The sequence below is a fragment of the Psammomys obesus genome, unplaced genomic scaffold (genome assembly GCF_907164565.1).
Source record: "Psammomys obesus unplaced genomic scaffold, mPsaObe1.curated_primary_1811, whole genome shotgun sequence".
Lineage (NCBI taxonomy): Eukaryota > Metazoa > Chordata > Mammalia > Rodentia > Muridae > Psammomys > Psammomys obesus.
The window spans coordinates 2,329,033-2,339,162 of record NW_026590701.1 but is presented as its reverse complement, the minus strand read 5'-3'; the positions used below and the strand labels follow the sequence as shown (position 1 = coordinate 2,339,162).

Sequence of the window (10,130 nt, the reverse complement as noted above, 5' to 3'; positions counted from 1 at the left end):
TGCCATTCTATATTTCTCTACAGAGAATTCTCTGTTTAGCTCTGTACTCCATTTTTAAATTGGATTGCTTGTTTTGTTGCTTTTTAATTTCTTGAGTTCTTTATATATATACTGGATATCAGCCCTCTGTCAGATAAAGGGTTAGTGAAGATTCTTTCCCAATCTGTAGGCAGTCGTTTTGTTCTGATGGCAGTGTCCTTTGCTTTACAGAAGCTTTTCAATTTCATGAGGTCCCATTTATTGATTGTTGCTCTTAGAGCCTGTGCTGTTGGTGTTCTGTTCAGGAAGTTGTTTCCTGTGCCAATGAATTCAAGGCTCTTCCCCACTTTTTCTTCTAACTGATTTAGTGTACCTGGTTTTATGTTGTGGTTTTTGAGCCACTTGGACTTTTAGCCACTTCTGTGGTGTGTTCGCGTGTGTATGTGTGTGTGAGAGAGAGACAGAGACAGACAGAATTAGGCTGTTTTCTGTGTTCATCATTTCCCCCAGTCCTCAGGCTTGTTTTTGTCTTTGATTTTGGCATCTCAATCCTAATTCTAATGCCTGTAACCTTTAATCTTTCTGAGTGTCTTTTGGGTTAAAAGAAGTTAGTTGTATTCGATGGTACTTATGAAAGTAGATGGATTGTTTGCTGAACAGCTTTGTAGGTGGCAAATCCGTTTAGGTCACCAGAGTGTAGGAATTTGTTATTCAAACATGTGGGACTTCTTTTCTGCTCACTTGTTAGCCCCTGTTTTTTGTTATTTGCATATTTTTGTTAAAATTGCCCCCATATTTCAATGTTGACTTTTAGTCTAGAGAATGTTGCCTTTGGTTTTCAAAAAGGCATTTACTTAATCACCGAGGCATGTAGGAAAGAGATTTTAGAGATTATTTGTTTGGGTAATACAGCAACACCACAAATGCAGGAATATTTTCATAGTATTATTTGTAAAAATAGACATTACTAATATGTTCATTACAAGAAAATTTTATTTTATTTGCCTGATACTAAGAACAGCTTTTTTTTTTTTTTTTTGTGATAGTACTGCCTAATTTGTTGGGTCTTTTGTTTTCAAATTTATAATCTTATTTCCCCTTGAAAACCAAAACCACGTTAAGGGAGGCAGAGGCAGACGGATTGCTGTGAGTTTGAGGCCAGCCTGGTCTACAAAGTGAGTCCAGAACAGCCAAGACTACAGAGAAACCCTGTCTTGGAAAACAAAACAAAATCACAGAAAGGCAGACAGAATGTTTTTAATGTCTTGCTTTACAGGGTAACTCTTGCACAAATATTTGACTTCCGAGTTTCATCTTCTTTATCTGTAAAAAGCAAAGTGCTGGAATGCTCATCTCTAGGGTTTGTTCCTGCCCTAACATTCTCTGTTAGCACCACTGTAAAATGAAAAAGCAGAAAGAGGCTGTTCAGATTTGAACGGTGAGTTACTAATAAAACTCTAATGTCTGAATTTCCTATTAGCATGCTGGTAGTTATCTACACACAACTCTCTTGCCTGTCTTGAACCTTTGCTGAGTTCTTTCCTTGTTGAAATATAACTGTTTTAAAAAATTATGTTATAGCATTCCAGCACTTTGCTGGAGGGTCCCCCTTTCTCCACATCCTCTCCAGCATGTGTTGACACTTGAGTTTTTATCTTTGCTATTCTGATGGGTGTAAGATGGAGTATCAGAGTCGTTTTGATTTTTATTTCCCTAATGACTAGGATGTTGAGCATTTCTTTAAGTGCTTCTCGGCCATTAGAGATTCCTCTGTTGTGAATTATCTGTTTAGTTCTCTTCCCCTCTTCCCTTTCTTCCCTCCCACCTGCCCTTCCTCAACCGGCTCCTGTGCTGTCTAGTGTTATGTCAACTTCACACGAAAACTAGAAGGGAACCTTAACTGAGAAAAATGCCTCCAAAAGATCCAGCTGTAGGAACTGGGCATGGTGATACACACACCTTTAATCTCAGCATCAAGGAAGCAGAGGGAAGCAGATCTCTGTGAGTTCAATGCCAGCCTCATCTACAAAGTAAGTCCCAGGACAGCCAAAGCTAGAGAAACCCTGTCTCTAAAACAAAAGAAAACAAAACAGATCCAGGTAAAGGGCATTTTCTTAATTAGTGGTTGATGGGAGAGGGCCCAGCTGAGTTTATACGAAATCAGGCTGAGCAAGCCATAAGGAGCAAATCAGGAAGCAGCACCCTCCATGGCCTTTGCATCAGCTCCTGCCTCCAGGTTCCTGCCCAGTTTGAGGTCCTGTCCTTTGATGATAAACAGGGATGTGGAAGTGTGAGCCAAATAAATCCAGCTATACCATTCCTGGGCATATATACAAAAAATTCTCCACTATACAACGAGGACCCTTGCTCAACTATGTTCATAGCAGCTTTACTCATAATAGCCAGAAACTGGAGACAACCCAGATGTCCCTTAATCAATGAATGGATAAAGAAAATGTGGTATAATTACACAATGAAATACTACTCAGCTACTAAAAACAAGGAAATCATGAAATTTGCAGGCAAACGAATGGAACTAGAAAATATCATCTTGAGTGAGGTAACCCAGACCCAGAAAGACACACACATCGTCTACTCACTTATAAGTGGATGTTAGCCATACAGTACAGGATAGACATACGGCAATGCACAGACCAAGCGAAGATAAGTAAGAAGGGAAGATGATTGAACACCACTCAGAGGGAAATGAGTAGACTGGAAATGGATGAAGTGAGGGAAGTGGGTGGGACAGGGTGTGAGGAGGGGAACAAGGGTGGTGATCCTATGTGGAGAGGTTGGGGATGGGAAGTGAGAGGCAAGCAGCAGAGAGAAGGGAAACAGAGGAGGGAAGGCATCTCTGGAACAAACAGGAGACCTGTGACAGGGAGGCTCCTGGGAGGATATGGGGATGACTCTCACTGAGACTCCTAGTAGCAAGGGACATGGAGACTGAAGTGACTGCCTCCTGGCCAGGCAGGGCGCAGTGGAGGAAGGGGCACACCAGCCCACCCACAAGACTTTTGACCCAAATGTAGAGAAGACAGAGTCAACTAGCCTAGGCCCATGGGGGCTGACAGAGACCCAAGCACCAACCAAAGAGCATGTGTGGACTGGACTACAGCCCCAACACATGTAACTGATGGGCAGCGTGGTCTTTGTGTGGGTTCCCCAGCAAGGAGGGTGAGGACATTCTCTGACATGGACTCTATTAGCTGCTTTTGCATCGCTTTCCCCTGACCCGCGCTGCCTTGTCTGGCTTCAGCTGAAGGGATGCTATTAGTCCTGATAGGACTTGATGTGCTGGAGTGAGTTGTTGGGGGTGGGGGCGCTCCCCTCTGAGGAGAAGGGGAGGAGAGAAAGGGGAAAAGGGTGGGATCAGGAGGAGAGGAAAGAGGGGCCTTCAATTGGGATGTAAAGTGAATAAATAGAAAATTTTAATTAAAAATATTTTTACAAAGTAAACAAATTCCTTATATACCAAAAGAACAAACTAGGACCAAGTTCTGCTGTGACATTCTCTTCCATTCTTCTCTTTGCTTCAACATTGATGTTCGATGATGTGTTAGTCACAGAACAAGAATAACAGCTTGCTCTTTTGGCTAAGTGTTTGCCTGTCAAATGTGGATACAAAGAAGGTCTATTTGTATTGGATAGCTAGGTTAGAGCTGCATCTGTCAGGGTTGGTGTTGAGACCTCTCCCTGTTCTGCTCCTGGGGAACTGTGTGTGGGCAGTTTCCTCAGCAACTCAAGACTGCATCTGTGGAGCCAGTTACATTATCTTGAAATAATTCATCAGTCCTTGGGTGAGATACAGTAAGGCATTTTAGGAGGACCTCCAAACTAGCTTGTGGTTCAGTGTGAATTTAAGTCTTATTTTGTAAGTTCAGCTAACTTATCCAGTAGAATGTGATCATTGCGTAAGTAAATTTCTTAAGTGTGCTAAGAAGATGGACCAGTTTTTGTCATATGTAATGTACCTGCTTTTTTATTTTGTACAGTGTTCCTTTTATTACTTTATCGTTTTGAGAGAAAAATATATTTTGTTCACGTTTTCTGTATGCAGTTCTCCACAAGTATTTCTTTACTTTACATAGCAGGTCATTGTCACCATCTTTTTCTTTTTGAAATAATTGAAAATATCTTAATGATCCCTCCATCTGTATTACTATCTTTCACAGATGTAAGAACTAAAGTCTAGAGAAATCAATTGTCTGACCTCTGTTTACACAGCTAATTTATCACAAAACTGTTACAATGTAGACATGCTGTTTGCCCAAACTAAAGCTTTTCTGGTAAATAGCTGCCTGGATTCAGTTCTTACGTGCTAGTTTCATATGCTTGTTTTTTTTCTAGACTTGTTTTCAGTGTGCTGGTTTTTTTTTTTTTTTTTTATTAAATCAATGAATCAGAATTTAAAATCCACAGACCTCCATATAATAGATTGTACTTAAAATATAATTTCATATGCAACTAGAATTCTCACAATTGGCTTTTTATTTGATGATTGTAATCTTTGCATTTAAACACAAAATCTACTGACCTAGTTTCAAAAATATGTTCAAAAGCTACAGAATCATTTGAGAAAACCATTCAAGTACTTTCCTCTGTTCCTGTAGATTGTTGATGGTGAGTTAAGTGGTTCCCCACATAATCTTCCTTTCTCAGTGTTTGGTAGAATGACACTGATTTCAAACAGGACCTGTTTGATGGCAGATTATCGGAAGCCGAATTGTTCTTTATTAGCACAAAGCTTGGAAATTTGTACCTAAGATTTCCATGGTTACTAGGACCTTTCCTTTTCTAATATAAAAGATTCTCAAGGACCATGTGAGGAATGCATACTGTCTGAAAGAAAAGAGACAGGAAGAAGGGAGGAAGGGAGGGAGGAACGGAGGGAGAGAGAGAGAATATGGATATCATTATAATGAACCTGAAAGGAAAATGTGGACATAATTCTTACCTGTTTTATATGAATAATCGACTTGCTGTGGATGTAAGCATTCTCTGTCTTATATTCCTATATGTCACAAATCCCAGGTCGCTCACTGAGCAACAGCATGACCTTGACAAATGTTACTTTCAACCCTTCAGCATTCTTATATAAAACAGGTCGTAGTGCCCATTTTATATCGCATGTTCACCGCATCCAGTACTGACCCCGTAGCTGCCCATTTCAACCCACTTCACCCCCACCCCACCCTGTCACCTGCTGGTCCACTTTCTGCTTTCTTCTCTTCACCAGCCTGGTTCCACTTGAGGAGTCCTGATCCCCAAAGTAAGATGTAAGCAGTTGGCAGGAGCTAGGACCACGAGCCGTCTTGGCTGGGCATCTCTTTGGGTTGCTCTTCTTGTAGTATAGTGGGTCTTTGGGGACAGTGAGTTCAGGCTCCCTGATGCCTCAGAGAACCTGCACGTGAACAGTGGCTGGAGATCTTAATGGGATCTGGAAAATAGCTCTTATGGCAGCGATAATTTTGTGCTTTGTCCTAACTAACCTTCAAAAATATTCCAAAAGATTTTTTTAAGGTATATAATAGTTTTGTAATTTTCAGTGCTTATATCTAAATATCTCTTACAAACTGCTTCATATTAGATTGGTAAAATGAATTGCAACTCCTACTGAGAAAACATCCTCAAACCTTAGGTTTTCAAATGTCTATAAAGGATTAAAATTTATTTTGATAATTTAAAGAATTTTACTTTTGTAACTTTTCATGCTATATATTTTGATCATGTTCCTCCCCCCAACTCCTCCAAGATCCTCCCCCTCCCTACTCGCCTAGCTTCTATTAATTATCTCTCTTAAACACAAAAACAATAAATAACAACACAAAAAAAGCACACACACAAACAAAAAACCCAAAACAGAAAATCCAGAGTCTATTTTGTGCTGGTCAGCTACTCCTGAAATAAAGCCAGCCTGGAGTGTGACTTTGTCACTCCCTGAAAGAAAACCGAAAGTGTAAGTTTTGCAGGTAAATGGATGGAGGTAGCAACAATTATCCTGAGAGAAGGAAGCTCAGACCCAGAAAGATAAACATCATATATTTTCTCTCACATGTGGGCGTTAGTTTTTAAGCTATAGATATTTGCATTTCATTTAGAATATCTGCCCAGAGAAGTTAAATACCTAGTAAGGGATGGATGGGGAATGGGTACATCTTCCAAAGAAGGGGGACCAGAATTTAGTGTTATATAGGAATAAAGAGGAAAGTAAACAGGAAGATTAAATCAGGATGGGAATGGGATGGCAGAGTACAGAAGCAAATATAGGAAGGGCTTTACTAACACTAAATGTAATTGCTTAAAGATGAAGGTATCTTGATTTTTAAAGTAGTTTTGTAATGCTTTAGGCATCCCTGGTCCCACACTTCATTAAGATGATACTTTTTGGTTCATATAAGCAGTTGACTTAAATTGTGCCTTCAGAGAACTTAGATATTCCCATATATCCCTGAGAACCATTGCTTTTATGGGGATGCTATTATTTTTATATTTGAAATTTTCTTGTTTTATTCATACTATGGGCTTACATGGGTTTCTGTGGGATGTGCTTCTTTAAATATTCTTTCAGTAAGTGGCCTCAGCATGAGCAGAAAGGACCAGTGAATCAGGTTTTAGATAACAAGTTCCCTGAGAATTGATGCTGTCTCCAGGTTGTCAGAGCCAACTTGCTCTAGAACTCTGCTACAGAGCTCCTGATAAGATGGGAGGTGACACGAATAAAGCTTTCTCCCCTTCTTAGGGTGTTATCTGCTCCTGCTCTGTTGATTTATAGTAACTTTGGAGAGACTGACCCAAGTAACCCCACCCATTTCCTATAAGGGAAGATGGTTGAAATGGGTCAGAGAACTTCATTAGTAGGGAAAATAAAAACATCTGTGAAGAAAACACTCTGTAGTAACTTGAGCAATGCATTCTTTTTTTTTTTTTTTTATACAGATATTGGTAAACTATTACCCATAGAACTTGTCATATAATTCTTTCAAAAAGAAATATGACATGAACTTAGTGGCTGGCTCTTTGATCTCCTCCCCCACCCCCAGGGAGGAGCAGTCCTGCTAGGCCACAGAGGAAGACATTGCAGCCAGTCCTGAAGATACCTGATAAAAACAATGCTTTCTTACAATTGTGTGCATGTAATAAAAGGCTATAAGGATCAGTTTATTATATTGTTAAAATGAACAACACAATAAAGTCTGATGAGAATAGCAGCCACTTAGACATCACTCCACAAGATGCTGGGAACATAAACATGCATACAGTTCTGCTTTTGACTTCTTAGCTGGCTCAAGAGGTTTGCCACTATCAGCCTCCAGCAGAGCACTTTCTGTCACAAGAACTTAGCAGGCCGTCTATAAAGGCCATGACGCCAACACATGCAATCTGCTAATCAAAGGCTATGGCGATTAGAGTCTGACTGTAGTCCAGTCCAGTCCAGTTCCAGTCAGCAAGGTTTTACATAGAAAGTCAGTATGCATCACGTAGGTCCCGAGCCAACTCTTTTTCTAGATAGTTGGAATTCAATTTGAGAGTCATTTAAAATGAACTGTCATAACAGTGACATATTTTTAGTTCCTTGGGATCTTAGTTCTCTGAACTAAGAAATTGGAAGTAACATGATCAATATGCTTAAATGGCAGGGAACAGCAATGATCAGTTGTTGGCACTGGGCATCTGGAATTCTCTGAAATGAAGAGACTTGCTTGTCTGCCAGTGCTGGCAGTCTCAGATGAGGATAGAAAAAGAAAGTGTCCTTTCTCTTCCTGGGGAGCGTTTCATAGATGGCAGCTAAGTGTAGCCTTACAGGAACTGCTTTCTAAACCATTGAAAATCTACCTATATTCATCACTTTCTTAAAATATGTCATTATACCACTATCAAATACACATGTTTATGAAGTCACAAGGGACCATAAAAGGCAAATCACTATACAGTGTCAGCTACTGATGCATGTTTTGAAGAAAACTGGTGTCAGGGAAGGCAAGAGATGGATGGCTATGCAGGTGGGTTCTGTGATGGACGGCTACACTGCTTTCCAGACGCCCTTCAGTCACTAGAAGCTTTGGAGCTAGGAACTCTTTTTTTTTTTTTTTTTTCCTAGGACTTCCAGCTGTAGGCTCGCCTTCAGAAGTCTGCGTCAGCAGGTTTCTCCTCCCACTCAAGGTCCTGACCACCTCTTGAGGATGGCCATCCTCCAGCCCCCTGCTCCCTCCTCTTTGACTATTCTTTACCACATGACTGGGGATGAAAGAGTCAGTGAAATTCATTGACAGATGTTTTGCTATCTAACTTGTAACACTTGCTATCTGTAATTCAGAGACTGGAGAGGTTTTTAAGGCACCTCTTCCTATCCGATCCAAGTTTTCAAAGTAGGGAGCAAATAGTTTTGTACAATGAGGGATGCTTCTCGTTTTTTCCTATCAGATGGTAGAGGGAGGGGAACACCAGCCTATATACACAAACTTGAAGTAGAGCAGAGGTTGAGGGACTACCCAACCAGTGCCTGGACCAACCAAACACCTATAGGAGACCGCCAGCCCCTGACACCGTGAAGGATACTCTGCTAAGCTTGCAGACAAGAGTGGTCCTCCGAGAGGCTCTACCCAGCAGCACCTCAAAACAGATGCTCAGACTCACAGCTGAACATTGGGTAATACGTAGGGAGTCTTGTGGGAAAGTGGGAGGAAAGAGAAAAGGACCTGGAGGTGACAGGAACTCCACAAGAAGAGCATCAGGGCCAACAAACCGGGACCCAGAGGGGCTTGCTGAGACTGGCATCAACCAAGGACCATGCAGGACCTGGACCTAGGCCCACTACAAAGATGTAGCAGATGGGCAATTTAGGCTTCATGTGGGTTCTCTAGTAAGGGAAGTGGGGACTGCATGGAACAAGGATTCACTAGCCAGCTTTTTGATCACTTCTCCCTGGTGGGACTGTCTTATCAGGCCACTGGGGAAGAGGACATGCTTAGTTCTGATGCAACTTGATGAGCTGGGCTGGATGAGGAAGGGAGCTCCCGTTTTCTGAGGAATAGGTGATGTGGGAGGGAAGGAGGGTGCAACTGATAGGGGAGAGGGAGGTATGAGGCTACAACCAGGATGTAAAGCGAATAAAATAAATAAATAATAAAAATAATTAATTTTAAAAATACTGCTTCCTGACTTGCTTATCTCCGTTTCTCTCACTAAAATGTTAGTTCCATGATAACTGAGACTTTGTTCTAGTCCTTGCTTTACTCCAATCACAGAGAAAAATGCTGACTATCTAATAGATTCTAATAACTATGTTTTGAAGAGATACATTACTGTGTGTTGTATGAATAAGCATGTAAAATGCTATAGTCATACTGTGCTTTCTATGAGACAGAATATAGAATTATTTACACAGTTTCTTATGGCTTAAACAATCTCAAAGCTCTGCATTCATTCTTTGAAGAGTAGCAAGCAGCTCCTGTGCCATCATTTCTTGCTAAGGTGTTTAAGTCAGTTTACAGCCTCACAAAAGTTGCATCTTAAGACAGCAGTAGGGGCCTGGAGAGATGGCTCAGAGGTTAAGAGCATTGGGTGCTCTTCCAGAGGGCCTGAGTTCCCAGCATGGTGGCTCACAACCATCTATAACGAGATCTGGTGCCCTCTTCTGGGATGCAGGCATATGTGCAGGCAGAATACTATACGTAATAAAGAAAGGAATCTTTAAATAAAAAGACAGCAGTAGGATGACTGTCTTCGCTCACTTCAGTTTCTGAAAGTCAGTAGGCTCCTCCCTTTTCACAGTTTACCACCTTCTTCATTTAGAACTGGAAATAATATAGCTATTTGATTACCTGCTAATATCTATATGTTCTAAAAGCATTTAATTATCAGTTATTAACAAAGTGCTGATATATAACAGCTCTTAAATACTCACTGGATAAGGACAAAAGTGATTTTGGTGACATGCATGGTGAGCACACTGTCTAATCTAGTCTTCTTGGGTAGGCTTACCCTAGGAAGTTAATTTTAACCCAAGGAGCAATCAGTGAAGGAAACCAGACAGCTTTGGGGAGCAGAACCTCGGGCTTGCTTCTAAGGGTGGTAGAAGCAAGCACTAGCTCAGCTGCAGTGTGTGTGTGTGTGTGTGTGTGTGTGTGTGTGTGTGTGTGTGTGTG

The 10,130-nt window shown here is 41.0% G+C and overlaps 1 protein-coding gene across 2 annotated transcripts in view; it reads left to right on the top strand.

Annotated features, from left to right (window-relative positions):
* Positions 1 to 10,130, top strand: part of Nubpl (NUBP iron-sulfur cluster assembly factor, mitochondrial) — a 198,857-nt gene that overhangs the window by 142,648 nt on the left and 46,079 nt on the right. The window lies entirely within an intron of this gene.